The sequence below is a fragment of the Anas acuta genome, chromosome 17 (genome assembly GCF_963932015.1).
Source record: "Anas acuta chromosome 17, bAnaAcu1.1, whole genome shotgun sequence".
NCBI lineage: Eukaryota > Metazoa > Chordata > Aves > Anseriformes > Anatidae > Anas > Anas acuta.
In genome coordinates this window covers 12,366,520-12,384,416 of record NC_088995.1, presented here as the reverse complement: position 1 = coordinate 12,384,416, position 17,897 = coordinate 12,366,520, and the positions used below count along the sequence as shown (strand labels likewise).

The 17,897-nt window shown below is 39.3% G+C and overlaps 1 protein-coding gene and 1 long non-coding RNA gene across 23 annotated transcripts in view; both read right to left on the bottom strand.

Annotated features, from left to right (window-relative positions):
• Nucleotides 1–17,897, bottom strand: part of GALNT9 (polypeptide N-acetylgalactosaminyltransferase 9) — a 428,403-nt gene that overhangs the window by 47,259 nt on the left and 363,247 nt on the right. The window lies entirely within an intron of this gene.
• LOC137841129 (uncharacterized) overlaps nucleotides 1–17,897 on the bottom strand; it is a 357,202-nt gene that overhangs the window by 145,474 nt on the left and 193,831 nt on the right. The gene's annotated exons all lie outside the window — the stretch shown is intronic.

The window sequence follows — 17,897 nt, the reverse complement described above, 5'->3', positions numbered from 1 at the left end:
GTTGCCCTTCCTACTATCCCTTCCTAGTATCCCTTCCTTCAGCTTCAGTGGAGGACCATGTTGGTTAGAACACTTCCCTGCTGTTTTCTCACAAACTGCTTTGTTGTGTCTTTGTGCAGAATAGCACCACAACATTTTTCAAACATGTCACTTGCTATTTCTTTTTAAGCATTCATTCTGCAAGCTAAGACAGGATGCTTCACAGCATGCCTGCATTCATCTTCATGCAGCAAAGCCCTTAAGCATGTGCTTAATTTTAACCAGACACTCAATTCCTGTTGACATCAAGGGGACTTAAGTGTTTCACAGTAAGGAGGTACTCCAGGACACTGCTGAACTGGGGCCTGAATTTTGATGTCAGGAATTTCAAATTACCATTTTCAGATTACTTTTTTTTTTTTTTTTTTTTTAAATCTCATTTATCTTCCCAAACACAATAAGACCTACTTGCTTTTTTTGTTTGTATGATTGCATAGGATTTAAATTTAAAACACCATTGAAGTTATCTCTAAAAGCATGAATTTGACTCACTCTAAGTTGAGCTGATGGCAAAGCACCAAAGATTCAACAAATCTTCAGTCTCCTCGAGCGTCTGGCTGACATCTAGGCAATACAGTTGATGTGCTTTCCAAAGTGTCTCTCATCCATTTAAAGAACTACCAGTGTACACACAAAGCACTGTTATCTTCTATTCTGAGACTCTAAATAGAGATTTAATACAAAGGATTATTATTTTTAATAATTTTCTTTCTACTACAATTTCCACTCCAGTGTGTCAGTAACTGTTCACCAAACTGAAAGGGCAAGCAGGTTGCATGTCTGTGACAGACCATTTCATTGTTGGGAGCATGTTTTTTCTGTCATTCATTTTAGACTAGTATCAAAAATATATACGTATTTGGAAACAACATATTGAAATTCCATAGAGGTGTGTGTAATTTTAGAGTATATCTCAGCATCCTTCCACAAAGCTTTTGTTTGAAGGGAAGTGTCACATTGCTGGCTTCCAGATTATTCCATTTGAACAAACCTCACCAAAAGCAGCAACAGAAATATGAAATCAAGCTTGAGACACACTACAGTCCTGCAAACCCTGCGCAGGGAGGATGTGGCAGAACTTCAGCCAAATTTCTAGCAGTAAAATTTCCAAGCAGAAATTCAATGGGGTTTGGACTTACAGGTCACTGAACGTCATCTGGAAAAATCTCACCTTCTTTATTGATATTCCCTTAAATTAAATATGTGTTTGGTATTATAAATAAACAGATGTGTCCGACTATACATGGGCTTGAGAAGGAGGAGAGAAAGGGAGAGGCACTAAAACGCAGGCCAGGACGGCACCTAACACATTAATAAAACGACTGTTTCCACTCCAGTTGATTTTTTGGGCTAGCAATCAAGCCAAACGGATCTACATTATCAGAGGACCTGGCCTTTACTTTTCTTCTGAATTGTCTCTGCTGGCTGCCTGTCAAAATATGTCTTGGGTATTCAACAGGGCAGGGAGCCAAGATTGCAAGGTTTTTATTTTTTTTAATCTTCTTTGGAAAGGTTTAATAGTATTTATCTACTGCAAGCAAGTGGGCAGGGCTTACAAGAGAAGCTTTGTTCAGCAGGATTTGGTGTCATGCAGGCATACTGCCTTATTTGAGTACTTCTCTTTTGTATGAGGGATTTGTCATTTGTTTGTTGTCAAGATGCCTCTGGGTATTAGCCCCCACTTCTTATAAAACGCTTATTTTTCTATTTTTTTCCATGCTGTTCCCCTCCAGCAGCTTCAGCCACTGTAATGCTGGAGGATGTTCCAAAAGGCAGAAGGACAATGCACAGACAGGGGAGAGAAAAAAAAAAAAAAAAAAAAGTGTTGTGGCTCCTGAAGTAATTTTACTTTGAAGTGGATTCTCAGTCCCCACATACCAGCTCCTCTTTCCTTGCTTTCTCAATTCCTCCTCAATATCTACTTTAATATATATATACTTTTTCTGATTGCCATAGCTTTAATTGTGTCTGCATAGTTCCATAGTACTGTTACTAGATCATGAAACAAAGCAGAATCAGCAAGCCTGCTCCTTCTGCTCCTTCTTTCTTCTGACTCTGGAAAGGAGGTTCAATTTGAAAATAAAGCCATGAGTCAGCGGCAAGGAAGATGCCATTAGGGCAGTTTCAGCAGGCAGATAGGAGCAAAAATAAATATTACACAGCCTCATCTTAATGGGTGCAGGGTGCAAACTAGAGAGGCTTGTCCTCTGAGCAAGTGGAGGAGAAGCACATGCATGAAGCATGAGTTCCAAAGGCATGATGCATTTCCAAGCTGTCTCAAAACCAAGCACTAAATTCAAGCTGTTATGATTCACTGGTACATGAATACAGAAATAGTTAGTCTGGCACCTCTCAGCTTTCTTCGGGATTGCAGTTCTAAAAGGACCATGCCTGGAAAAACATCAACAGCTTTCAACTTGCTAAGGCAGAAACATCTGACACAGGGCTTTTTAACAAATTTGAAGAATAAATAAAATTTAAGCTTAACATGAATCTGGACCCACCACAGCTTCCCAGTGTACACCTTGAGCTAGTATGTGCTGGTATCTCATTATTGATTTCAAGGAAACCATGCAGATCTCTCAAATGAGAATCAGATATAATCTCTTTATCACTGGCCATAACAAAGCTTTAGGACATCTCAGGAATAAAAAAAAGATGCAATATCAGCAGATTTACACAGAGAAGATAAACAAAAACCTAATGGGAATGATGCATAGTAACTTGCACAAAGGGGTAGTTGAGGTGCATGAAAAAAAATAGTAGCACAAAACTCACACAGATTTTTTTTTTTTTAAACAACAACAAAGTTAGTTTGAGGAACTGTGCTAAATCTAGTGATGAATGTGCTGATAACTCAGTACTTAGTTTTGTGTCACCACTGTAAAGCAGAGGTCATTTTTCACAGGTCCGAATGTTATGTGTTTTGTTTTTTTTTTGGTCCATCTTCAGCTGAGGGTTTGCAGTTCTACTAGCAAGAATAAAATTGATAGGCCAGAACTTTGAGCTGATTCTCATGCTACATAGAAGTTTGTCTCCAGAGGTTGGGCTATCATATTTCTTACTTTTCCAGATGCTTGGAAGTTCTTCAGGAAGACTGAAATTGCCAAAATGCGGAATGAGAATAAACAACCAAGGACATCAGGGAGAAAGAGATGACAATCACATTTTTAAGTACGCAAAACCCGGAAGGCAAAATACAACTTGGATTTATTTATGTCCTCACATGGATCGTGTATATGCCTCACCTCAGCGATTTTATGTTTGACAGCCACAAACCAAGATTGGGACCAGTGTGACCGCATGGGAGGTCCAGAAAGCCTGGGCTCTCTGATCATTCCAGTTCCATCCTTATTGCCTTCTGCATGACTTTTGGCAGGTAATATTCCCACCCTCCTTTTCTAATTCCTTTACCTCTCTTGCCAATTTGACAAGTGATCTATGGAGGAGACTATGTGCACTTAATCCCAAGAAAGAATGAGCTGGGGTAGAACCTATCGTGCTCTACTTCAGCCACGATAATCTGATTAGCCACTGCATGTGTTTTGCAATAGCTTTTAGAGATAGACAGTCTTTTTCATGTAAATTCTTCATTCTGGAAATGCTGTCTTGTTCTTCCCTACCAGATCAACATCCTGGAGCCCTCAGATGTCCTGGTGATGTCTGGTACATGAGTTTGTCCATGGACAAAGGAACTGAATCTAACTCGCTCCCACCAGCCCAGCACAACAGAAAATCCATTTAAGGATTTTAGTGGCAAAGGAACCAATCCGACACTTTTCCTTTTGAGCCAGATATTTTAGGGCTTGCCAAAACAGGGATGATTAAGATTGATTTAATTAAAATATATCAAAGTGAATGCATGCAATTAAATAAACATTAGACAACTGTGAAACTTCTAATTCAGGTGAAAAGTGGCTTTATATAGATGATCTTGGTTTAGCAACCTAGGGCCACTTTGCACATATTCGCTAGCTTCACACTTGGAATTGATTCACTCAGTCAAATCAGCAAGACATTAGTTCCTTCAACATCTTCTGAAGAGATGTGTCAAATTCTGAAAACACTTTGAAATCTGTCACAGACATGTAACTGAGAGGAGTGATTTAGTCTTTAGTGTTGACACAAGTAAGTAGTTTGCTGCTACCTTTCTGAAACACTGAAGTGAAACATTGAACAGTGAAATGCATTTATGATGGTTGGAAAAGCAATCTAAAACTGGAGTTGGTAAATGTGTTGAGACAAAAGACAAGAAGGAAAACGACTTCACTAAGGACACTTAGGACAAATGCATATAAAACTTTCACACTTGGCGAGCCTACTGAACCCCATCCAGGATTTGTTAAAAAAAAAAAAAAAGTAGGAAAAAAAGCACACAACAAACAACCAAATACACACAACTCAGCTAACAAGACTGCAGCACTGATCACTGCTGCCTAAATGTCCCAAATGCAGCTAGTGCACGTGACCGGACCAACCAGGCTAGAATTATTGCCCATGACACCTGCTTATAGGAATTATTTATAATGTGCTAATGAAAAATTAACCTGTAAACTAACACACCATTATGTTTCTGATTTAGATCTCATTATTGAAGCAAATGTCATAGATCTATTTAATTAGCTCATCATCCAGCTCATCATAGCTGTTTTCCCCCATTTGCACACAACAAAGTTTAAGACTCAAGATTATGAGCTCTGTTCACAGATCTGAAATATTCAATTAATTTTTTTTTTTTTTTTTTTAATTATATGAAACAGAACAGCATAGATCACATGCAGAGAGAAACCATCTAATGACTTCATGTGAAAAAACTCAGTGGAGTGAGCCCAAAGTTTATATTATGTTATTACCCCTGTTCTGAACAGCCTGTTCAAACTCATGCATGGCCTTACTAACCCTCTCTAAGCTGGCTGAATTACAAAGGCGGACACTGTGTGCTGAGGGTGTTTTTTCTTTTGTCTGTTTTGTTTTTTGTTTGTTTGTTTTTAAGTATTCGGGTAAACCCAGGGTATATTTTTCCTTCTTTATTCCCTCGCTTCAAACAGAACACTGAAACCCAAATTACTTCATCTTGTTCAACTGATGATTTGGATGCAAGAACAAAACAAGACTATTTATATGGTACAACAAAATACACAATGCTTTGTGCCAAATGATATTCTTAGATATATCTCCAACCTTGCTGCCATCAGTTGATACAGACTACAGGGAGATTAGATGTATTTTGCTTCTGCCAGAGAGGAAACAGAGCTGGGAGAACGTGCCAATGCCTAACAGGTCGAAAAAGGATCCTACCTCAAGCTTGAAAGCAGAGGTAGCTGAGATGTTGGCTGCATTACATGCACATTATTTTGTAAATGTTGGGGACTGATTACTAATGTTATGCAATTATTTCTTTTTTGTCATTTATGCTGGTTTAACAGCCTTTGACTGCATTCATCCCATATACTCATGTAGCTTTGGGCTAGCTTGCCTTGCAAGGGCACCCAAGTCCCTCAAACCTTCCCTTGCTGTCTGTCTTTCCAGTGGGAGCAAAACCCTGGTGATGCAGGATCAGCCAACACATAAAACAAACACTGAATGCTGCTGTTAGCTACTCTGGTCATATAAAGTTTGTTATAGGCAAAGTGGCATGTAAGACAGAAATCCCTATGACATCAATGTGTTTCCTCTGATATAAATATCACATTACCACTGAACAAACAAACCATAATGATCTGCGCAAACAAGCCAACATCTGGCAGAAACATGGATACACGTGACTTAATCAAATGAGAGAAGGACTGGGGAAAAAATGTGGGTTTTATCATTTTATTATAATGATTATTAAAGTACACTACTGAGAGAAAGTCCAAAGTGTAGAAAGAATAGATGCTTCAAATCTATCCAATTTCAGAAGAAAAAACAAATGCATACATTTAATCACACTGACAATGTTTTCTTCCCTCCAGTCAAATTGATTTGCATTGTATTAAATATCTAATTAAAATACGACCATTAAACTGTTTCTCACTGGAACTTCTTGGTACCAAAGAAAAGAAAACCTACCAATCTAAAGAGAGATGACAGATATGCTGTCACTCAGGTCTGGAGAGCAAGAGAATTTTTGTTATTATGAGGAGAGGTTGAGATGCTCATTTCTGATGTTGAGTTACTGACACTGGACTACCAAATACAAGTCTGTTGGTTTAAATGTCAGGAGAGAAGGGATATAGCAGAAATACAGAAACATCACACCCCGGGTGTACTGAGAGTGTTTTCCCAAAGCCATCACAAGCCACGTGAAGTGGAAGCCAGGACATTTACGGTAAAAGCATCAGGTAAAATGAAAAAAGAAGTCATCAATAGTCACCCAGCACTGCTCTGTGTCCTTATGTCTCCCATTACACAGCAATTCCAGATTTTATGTTACATTCTGGTAACGTGGAAGTTAGCCATGAATAACAAGCCTCTGTGCAAATTCACTCTGTAAGAAAAGTACTAACAGCCTAGGCCCTTGCCAGAAGACTTTCTACCTGCACCTCTTGTGAAAATAGCAGCACCTCCAACAGTTTACTTTTATAAGAACCATTTGCTGCTAGGATGCAGAAAAAAAAAGATACAATTCAAACATTAGAAACAAAGCTAGATAATGTAAAATAGGAGAATGCTAAGAATTGTGTGGTGCAAGGAGTTGGACTTGATGATCTTTAGGGGTCCCTTCCAACTCAGGATATTCTATGATTCTATGAATTAAGTAGGGAAAAACAACAGCAAGAAAAACCCTACAAAAACATACCAACTCCATATTAAAGCCTTGAGGGATTTGTGTTTATATATTTAAGATGGGGCCCTTGTGATCTAGCATGCCCAGGCACCTAGCTCTGCCAATAAATCTGAGGAAAGGATCCTCCCATTGACTTCATTTGTTTCTCTCTGCCAGGGAATGTTCCTGTGTGGTTATGGTAAAAAACAGCTCACTTGCTTTCATGGTGGTATCCACTGGATGGAACAAGCCTGCACAGCAGGCCCAACAAAGCCAGAAGTGCTAGATGCCCACAAATAACACACCTTCACTTCCAGAGCCACTGTGGAGGTAGCTCCCGGTACTTGAGGAAGAGGCCCACTTGTTCAGCCTCAATGTGCTACCCCATCTCTGCTCCTGCTATGGCAGAGGGGCTGTACCAGTGGGCTTTCTGCTAGGTCGAGTGGGAATCAGTGGGACGACAGGAGGGCAGAACTGAGTCTCAGCAGCTACTGCACTGCACCTTCACATCTGGCCTTAATCCAAACCAGCTTTCATAGCATGAATTGCATTGTTCTGCCCGTGGAGGGGACAGCTAAAATTTACCCCTAGTTCTTCATATAATTTCTCCTCTGGTGCACGCCCCCCAAGGCCAACAGACAGTGCAATAAACAAACGTTAATGTGGTTCATTCTTGCCAGTTAATTAACAGTTCTTCTCAGAAACCATTTAGTAAATTATTTGGATGATGAATAGTGCTTTGAAAGGGTTTTGCAGTTACAAATAACACCATTCTGTCTTCCTGTTCCACAGCTGGCTTTATTAATAGAATCTTTTCATAGATGAAGGCTGATCTGCAAGAACATTTGCTAAAATAACATCGAGAAAAATATTACATATATGATGTTCTGAATCCCTAACCCCTTACAAGTAAAGCTCAGCTTTAGAAAACCATTAGTATGCTGTCTGAAACTAAAGGAGATGGACTGCTTTCAGGAGCGCAGAGCCTGACATTCTTGTGTAAGAAGCTGCTGTGAGTTTTCTAACTTTCCATAAAACATGGGAGTTTCTAACGAGGAAAAGTACACCTGTTCTACCTCTTATTGAACTTTATCAAGCCTAATGGGCTCTACTGATTCATTTTCGGTTAATTGGCTCTAAGATGTTACCTCATTATTAGTTGAGCTGCAGGCATTCATACCATCTCAGAAAGGTAAATTGGTCCTAAAACCAGAGAATTACTCCTTTAATTAGGTTGGATTGATCAGAAAGGCTACAAAGATCACCTGCGCTAAGTACAAATCAGCACACGTACCCTGCCTCGAGTCAGGGAGTAATAAATGACCACAGAGGCCTTGTCCTGTAGCACCCAGTAGAGTGAGACCTAGTTAGGAGATGCCGTAGCAAGGCCATCCTTCGCACAGGCCATGGACTGCAACCATACTTAGCTGAAATTTGTTATTGTAATGAACTGAACCTTCTCAAAGTAGCAGATGCCAGGAGGGAAGGACGTTATATGGATTTCCAATACCAGCCAAGAGCCTCAAATTTGGAGCCAAAATTCTGTCACTCTGCTGCTCTGCAGAGTGTCTTGTTTATGGACTTTCATTACTTACCCAGCTTTGTAAACCACTCATTCCAGAGCTCCCAGTGGTATAAGCAACTTATCATCACTTGCCATCAGCTGTTGTATATTATGTACATTAGGAGGGTTCCCCATGGAAACATTGCATAATAGAAGCGGTTTGTTTTATTTTCCCCAGTAAGAAAGAAAAAAAGTATAATCAGTATTTCTGCAGAAACAGGTTTGTGAATATATAGAAAAACCATCAAGGTACTAAATGTTTCCATGCCAAATGACAGAGTAGGGCAATGAAAAGCTATTTATATATCGGTGCCTGGCTAACTTAATACGTAATCTGGGAGAGACCTTCAAAATTGCCTAAGGGCTCCTGTAGGAGTCTTTGGTTTCCAATGACATCTCTGCTTCAAAATTGCTTAGGTGATCTTGAAGATACTTCATTTTCAACACCCATCCTATGTCGTCACACTGCTCTCAAGAGCTGAATCACTTGTAGTCGGGTGCACAGAGGACACCGCCCTTTGGATGGTGCCAAGATGTATACAGAAAAGTTTCCCATTGCTTTATTCATCTCAAGTTCCATTAAAAAACAAACAAAAAACAACAACAAAATACACTCCTTAGAATATAGATACCCCTGCTTGCAAAAGCTCATAAACCAATCTTGGTTATATGCAAAACATCTGTACTCCATATTCTGTTAAGGCCATAAATCTGTATTACGCTCCTCTGCACAACAGTATTTATCTCTGTTGTTTAGTGCACCTCAGCACACTGGAGAATTCATTAAGAAAAAGATACAGCCATGCAGCGTGGCTACAAATCAGCATTCTGCCTGAAGAAATGCTATTGATTTTTCTATGGCACTCCTGGATTTGCATGTTTGCCTTCTATTTTCACCATAATACTCTAATGCACAACAGACTATCCTCAAGAGTTGAGTTTACAGCCTAAGGTTGCATTTTGGTAATATGTTAAGCCTTCACAGAATGCCAGTGAGAAAAGAACCCCCAGATCAATTGGCTAGGTGGCTTAGATTTAATCCAGGCATATTAAAAAAAAAAAAAAAATAAGTAAAAGTAAGTTCCATAGCCTCTAGTCTTTAACCATTCAAGTAGAGTAACAGTAAGGAGTGAATTCTCTATATGATATGATAGCCTTGTTTAACTTAGTGTTTTTTCCTTTTACTATCTTTTACCTTGGTAGGCTACATCCAGCCCACAACACCAGAGAGTGATCCTTACAGAATTGGGCAAACAAAATGGGGTAAATGAGTCTATGCTATCAGGTAGTAGAATAATAGTCTAAAGGATAGAGCCAAGGCAGCTGCCACAAACACATTCCAGCATGACCACACCATTCAGACGAGATTTTCCATTTTCACAAAGCAGCTTGAAAATATAGATTCCCAGAAGAGAAGGAGGTGAGGGAACATGGAGTCCCTGGCTCAGGGAGAAAGAAAAATGCAGAACCCCAGCAGGACACCAGCAACATCCTGTTAAAGACATCAGGAGTTTTCTTTCCTCATTGGGGATGACCTGCAGGACCTGATAGGAGGGATGAAAGTCAGAGGGATACAGACAAATGTTACACCAGGAGATGTAATACAAGAAAATACAAGGAGCACTTGCAGTTCTTCTAACATGGTATCTGTGAACTGCAGAAGCCTTGGCATTTACAACCATGAAAGGGATACCCTGTCTTTTGCCACTCATCTGTAAAATCCTAAAGCTGAGTTGGTTATAACTACTCAGCAATCAATTATTGCAGGAGAGTCAATCGATCACATATCATGATTAGCCAGATAATCTGCTTCATACTTCCATTAAGGAGCCCAACAGGCATGATTAATTGCTACAGGGGGTAGAATTTCAGCACAGCTAGTGAGGAACTTGCTTTGTAATATTGTGAATCCCATTACCGTTAATGGAAATTTAACAGTCAAATCCCCTGCAGATCACTTAGAAAAAATTACCCCTTAAGGTTAAAGGGGATTTCATTAATAGTATTCTAGGATGCTCTGATTTAAAAGTACTGTAAACCTCCAGTGTCATGTAGAAATATGCATCCTACTGGGTTTTGCATATTCCTCGTTATTATATCTATCACATTACCCTCTACAAATGTAATTTCAAAACACAGCTCAGCCTATTGAAATGTAAGGCACATTAAGGGTAAATTTTCTAAAAGTAATTCAGAGAGATTTATTTGCTAAATTCCTATTAATGAGAATTGCCAAGCTATGTTTCCAGGCACTAGTCGTAAAATAAGCCCCAATAACAATTTATCAGGCTCTTTGGTTCATGATGCCCACATGTAGCAGAATGTATACCATATATTATAAAAAGTCTGAAATTTGGGCTGAAAATCTAGATACCATGTTGTCATGGTTAATGACATTTAACACTTGATCTTGCACTAGTCAGAGATGTAGATAGATTCTTAACAAATACCTTACTGGAGTTTTGTCTTTTGATGCCAAACACATGAATGCCACTACAACCTACCCAAAGGATACGTAGAAAAATACTAAGTTGTCATTCTAGAGTACATTGCTGACTGCCAATTCCTAAGAGACACTGATGACTTGAAGTGCTCCTGATATGGTTTTATTTGCACCCACCTCTATGTTTGCTTCCTGAAGTAAACTCAACTAGCCAAGGCTTCTCTTAAGTTACAAAGCCTTCAAACCTCTAATATTTCCCCTACTTTATACATTCATTGTGAAAGACGTTTATGAGCTTTCCTGATAGTCTCATAGGTACTTAAGAGGTCTGATGCCCACAGCAGCACTGAAGCCATAATTCACCAGTGCAGCTAGTTATGAGTGTGGAACATTAAAGCCTAGTGGAGCTAAGCCAGGATAAGTGGAAGGAGAGTGATGAAAGAGACATATTGGCAAGGACACAGAATGTAGAGAGCAGGTCTAAAGACTCACCAGAAATAAAGGAATTAGGAGTAGAAGAAGAGCTAAAAAAAATAATTGTCTCACATGCTTGAAAGTAGCTCATCTCTGCATAAAACACCTTCTTCACTGCCAGCTCCATGATCAGAATAGAAAAGGAGATAGCCAGATGTCAAAGACTACTGCTTGCATACCACACCTATACTCTGGGGTTGAAAACTGAGCATCGTCAAATGGACCACCCTTTAAATCTTTTTTTCTTGGTTCTCACCCTAGGCCCTGACACAGAAGCAGAGTGGTTACATGTGTACCTTCCTTACTCCTGGTTTGGTTCTGTACATTGGAGCACCATAAGGCAGATCTGACAGTGGATCTGTTTATCCCAGGGACTGTTGTGAAAGCATCTGAAGATAAATAGAGATGTGGTTAAAGGGCGGACATTCATATCAGGATTCTTCATTCCCTTCATTATGTCCTTTGGGCAGCGGATACCCCACCAATGGCAAAGGAACAGGACACAGATCATTTTCATTGATGACCTAATGATGGAGAGTTTTTCCCATCTGCATTTATCAAAAGGCTAAGGAAAAGACTGTGTGATCTTTAAACTAACTTTTGAGAAACAATTCAGCCAGGTCACCATATCAGCACTCCTCCCTTTTCTTACTGTCACATCTACCTCAGTTTATTACAATACCTGTGTCTTTACTCATTGCTAGATTTTAAAATTATAATGCTAGATTGAACTATCCTTCCCTATCTGCTTTTTTGATTAAAAAAAAAAAAATCAGTGCCCTGTAATTGAGAATGAAAAGGTCTTGCGTGAAGGTCTAAGGAACATCTTAATTGCTACAATTTTCTACCTTTTTCCATACGGAAACTATCTTGGATGTGACAGGAAACGTGGTTGCAGTAAGATGGACAACAAGATGTGCTTAATTAAAACAGGCAGAGGGAATGCAAAGTGAGGGAGTAACTTATGCCACTTTTGCATGTCACTGTATCCTCCTGAAAATATACTGAATATGGATTAATGAAGAAGAAAAAAAAAGCGCTACATTTTCCTTAGCAATTCTTTTTGCCTTGCTTCCTACTGTAGACAACCTGTGTAAATGAAAGCACAAGCAACTCCCTGAGCAAATACTACCACAAACCTGGGCCACAATTTCTGCTTTCTGAAACTCACTTCCTAGTTCTGCTGCAGCCCAGAGGAGATTATCTCAGCTTGACTCAACATACAACACACCAATCCTCACGTTAAAAATCTCCTTCCCAGATCCTTTCTAGGATGAGACAGAAGAATGCCCACGTTGCTTGCACAGTAAGGTAGGGAAGTTAATCACAGAATCACAGAATTGCAGGGGTTCGAAGGGACCTCAAAAGATCATTGGGTCCAAGCCCCCTGCCAAAGCAGGTCCCTTAGAGTAGGCTGCCCAGGCAGGTGTCCAGACGGGAACTTAATGGATTTAGTCAGTTTACACAAGGTCTGGCCCAACAGTTAGAGTGTTCATGTATCAGCTCCATGATTTATTATCCACATCTCTTCCCCCTGTACAGACAGGTCAGGTTCCTTTGCAGCACCTAGCAGAACAAACAGCCAGTTTCAAAACTGTCTCTGCTAAAACCTGTAAATTGCTTTCTGAATTTCCATTCCCAAGATTTTTTTTCTGGGATTGTCATAAATGCATTTTGGCTTGGGAATTTGGAATCTAATTTTAAATGAATTTTCAAGACCTACTATATGATAACTGCTTTCTAACTGATAGGTCAAAATAGATCTATTAAGAATGAACAGCTGAGTTATTGCATGTGTCTATTAGAGAGCTGACATCTGACCACATAAAATATGTTTAATAGCTGATACAATTAGATCCAGAACTTTAGAGGAATTAATCACCGAAGGTGATATTTTAATAAAAATCCACAGAGGTTCATAATCTACCTAATGGATATGCATGAATTGCTAATGCCTAAGTTGTATGGGAAAACAATGTTTCAGTGATCAAATTTTAGAGGGAAAAACTCAGTTGTCTTTCCTGGTCTGGCTGCAAACTGAAGTGATGGAGATAGCTTTTTCAGACTGGTATTCCTTTTTTTGAAGTAAATATAAAGAGATAGGAATTTATTACTGCAAAGGAGAAAAAAAATCATAAGCAATGAAGATAAAGATATATTATTTTTGATGATGCTTTAAACAATTCATCACGGGGCTAAGAAGGGTGAGTTATTTGTTTTGCATTGCAATAAATTTTGTGAAAAGTGCCAGCCTTTTCCCAGTGCCACAGAACAGAAATCAGAAAAATGTTTTAAAAGGCAAGAAGTAAATGCAAGTGAAATTTAAACTTCCTGAGAAAGCAGCATGCTGGTTGGAGAGGTGGATTACTGAGGAGAGAGCAGAGAAGTCAGAGCAGTGTAATATATGCAAATCACACAGCTGTAATTTATCATGCGAATCCATTCTCACAATAGTATATTGTATGGCACAAAATAAAGTCCCTGAGGGCTCATCTTTTGACTTACTCTGAAGCTTTAAAGGTTTGCCATTTGAGAATTAATGTTTACAAGATCTGAAAACAACAGACATTGTGAGTGAAAATCCTGAAAAGCACTTCTGCAGGCATGCAAAAGATATCCTTCATAATCTGTGCAGGCTATTTAACTAAAGATGCTCTGACCCTTAAAAACAAATCTCTGTCCATTCCATCTGTCATGTGCTCAAGAAGTTCCAGTTCTAGGAACCCAATTGCTTTTATCATATATTTACTTAAAACAGCTTCGTTGCCTGATTTCTAAGTCTAGCACAACATTACGCTGGTCCTTAAAACATAATCTTCATCCTCCTCCTGATTGCTTTGTTAACATTTCCACCTCTCCCCCAGACCCACAATACTAGCAATCAGATAAGCACATATTTCAAGGCTTGGAGCCACCTGCCTGCATTGGCTAGTCTAGCAAGAGCTTCTACACCATTCTTAAAATATTTTTCATTGGGCAATTTGCTTCTCAGAACTCAGCACTGTGGCTGATCCTTCTTTCCTTCAACACCCCTATTTTTCTTTCCTTTTCTCTTGGCTACTTTTATTACCCTGACCACAGTGCACGATGCATCCTGTCCCCCTGGTGAAGTTCTTGTGATAGGAAATTCACGCTTTCCCAAACTTCTTTTTCCTTAACCTCTGGTTACATTACTCTATTTTTACACAAGTAAAGAGTAAAGGCATTCCTATGCAAGAAAAAAAAAAAAAAAAAGGCTCTTTTGTAACCGCTTCTACCATGTTCTACCACCACACATATATTCAGTGTGTAACAGTTTGTCATGACACTCAAGGAGTGTGGCATATACACAACAGATTAATATGCATAATCAATAGCACATGTATCACTTAAACAGGACTATTATTAATGGAGTAACTCGTGTCAAAGTGATGACTGCATATTTATAACTATGGCAATTGGAGCTATGCAAAGCATTCTCTTAATCTAAAGACAGATCTGGTCTCATTTTAGAAAACTGGTTGAAACCAAAACAAAGTTTCTCCCTTTAAATCTTTTGTTATAAAGTAGAACACTTCCATACATTCAAATACAGAAGTATTTTTTCTCCAAAAGCAGAAGATTGTGCATTTTTGGTTATGAAGTTTAGTATTTCCATATAAACCCGTCTACTTCAAAGAAGCCCTGAGAGGGGGGATAGCCCAGAACAAGCTCTAGTCCATGACCTCTTCTACATACATATAGCTGTGTATACACAGACACGCAGATGAGTTATCAAAATATAGGGAACAAAATTGCATGCATGGTGCTGCGGAAAGAGCATGCTTGATTAAGGGAATGACAATGCATAGAAGAGAACAAGCTCTATGGCTGTGACAAAAAGACTGGCTTTCAAGTAGGCCTTACATTGAATAGGATTATAATAATTCATTCTAGTTTCAATAATACCGAAACTTCATAGACTTTCTAGTGACTTACAGACACGAAGTGGCATCAAGAAAAAAACACTTTCTTTAAATTATTTTCACACATTCATTTAGCAGTCAAGCAAATATATATATATTAAAAATGATTGATATTGCTAATATTTATACTAGATGTAGGAGGGAAATGAAGAATCTCAGTTATGTCTATGCCTTCTATGTGATTTCTAATAGTACAATAAATTATGTTAATTTCTGTGACCATGTATGTTGATTTTCAAGTAAAAGTCCCTGCACAGCAAAGACATGCAAACAAATCATGGCTTGACAAAATAAAATACCCTGTTACAGCATGTGAAGAGCTACTTCCAGTGCCCTGTACATCAGTTTTATTTTGGTTAGAGACCTCCTTGCCTACAACCACTCAAAAGACCTGAGACTAAGCCATCTGAGAGCCAGCCCTGGATGGGTAGGGTGGCTGGTGGAAAAGGCAGCAGCAGCTTTCTTGACTGATAATGCATGGCAACTCAAACTCCTCCTGACAAAGCAGATTAATGCTTTGGTAGGAGACATATTCCTACTTGGCACTGAATTGCAAATGAACAAAAGGCCTCTTCCTGCCTAAATATCACCCCCGGAGCACTCTATCAAAACTCACCTCATTTGATACAAGCATCTGCAGAGGGTATTTTCCCCTCCATGCCTCCCATGTCCTTCTCTAACATCTACTGCAGGAGATCAGTAGCCTATACAATTTATCGCAGCTGTCAAGGCTAATTTATTCATGCGATCTGGCAGTAATCAAAAAGACTGAGATCGATGTGCCAGCAAACCCTGACATTTATTCATACTTTAAAGTCTCGGTTGACCTTGAACCACAGCTAACTGGAGCTGAACTTGTCAGCAGCTCTGAGAGCCTCACTGGGTCTGGCAGATCAGCGCCTCCAGGCTAAAGGCACAATGTCAATACAACAAACACTCGGACCGCAAGCATGAAGGGCTGAAGCACAGAGGGATGAGTAGCGGACCAAGGAAAACAGCACCTTAGCAATGGAGTAGTCACAGACTTCCAGATGGAGGCACTAGTTGCACTAGTGCAGCTTGTACCCGCATGTTCCCACAGTACAGCTGCTCAGAAGTCAGTAAATTTATTGTTGAGGGGTAAGAAGGGTGAGGGAAAGGAGTCAAGAAGAAATATGGCACAGACTTGCCAGCAGCAACACAAGCAGGACACCCTGGGTTGTCCTCAGCAGACCAGACTGGCCCCGTGTGGGGATCCGTCAGGAGACAAAGGAGGAAACAGAAAATAATCCATCCTTCCCTCCCAGGAGGGGAATAGACAACAGGGCAACAGAGATACACCAGGAACTCTGCAACCTGCCAGTACAATGTGGCAAGGCCAGATGGAAGCAGGAACAGGAAAAATTTGATCAAGAGACCTGCTTTAAGTGTGCACTTGCCCTCTTATTCAGGAATATGCTTAAGAATTTACTTATTCCCTTTGAAGTCCATCACCCTTATCTTCTTCTCATTCGGTGAAGCCCTAATGGAACATAACATAGTCCCTATAATGCACAGGTAATGTGTCCTAAATGAATCATTTTGGGCTTCAAATTCAGAGCAATTGGTAAGGAAATGTAATAGTCTATTTAAAATAGTTCCAGCCTAGGTGTTGTCATCAAATGACTCCCAAACATTGTACAAGGACATTTTTAGAGCCTTCTGCCTTGGTTTCCCCTTGCTTAAACAGAGGCATGCTTATTTGCCTGCTCCCCAGAGTGTGCTAGGAATTATGGGCATGACATGTTTCAAAGCTATTTAACTGTTTTTCTGTTGATACAAAGATATTTACATAAATGACATTCTATTAGAGAAACAAAAACATCTACATGGCATTTTAGGTACAAATACGCAGCTACGGCTTTACTGAAACACTAATACATTATTTTATTACAGTCAAAACACTTGAATACGTAATACGCAGTTGTATCTAAGAGATTTTGTAGACGTGCTTTGATGCTTCTTTGGGTTCTCCTTGGCTGCATTTCTCACACTATAAATTCTATATGTCACATTAAATATGATTTTTTTCAGTGAGATCCGCTTTTTCTAAGCCTAGAATACAAATAGAAATGACAGATATGCCCTTTTGCGTTTGTTTTCCCTTTATTGGAAATAGCTAACACCTTTCCACTATGTTGGAAGGAAGCTACCAATGAAGAGCAGTTGACATTCTGATCGCTGCACGTGCACATAGATTTGTCTAACATTGCCATCCGGTCTAATCTGATATTCAAGGAAGAGAAACAATCAATGACATATGAGCATTCAAAGGTAATCTTCCTACATGGATTTAAACTAGCTGCAGTACGTGAGCAGTGAAACTACATCTGGAGCTATGTAAATTATAATAGAGCACTAATAAAGCCTTTCAGTCACCCTGTTTCCCTATTTTTTCCAATGCAGACAACAAAATTTAACAGAGAATCTGAGGTCTTCTTAATGGGCACTTGAAATATCTGAATAGAATTTTTGTTCAGTTCCTTCCTTCCCTACTAAAAGGATGTAATTTTCATAGTGTCATTTGTGCAGGAACAAAGCAGGTATTGGTATTCAGCTCCACAATAATAATAATAAAAAAAGGACAGAACAAGTGTGGTAAATGGGTGTCATCAAGTTTCCAAATCCTGCCAGACAGTATGATCTAAAGGTACATTATCGCACACA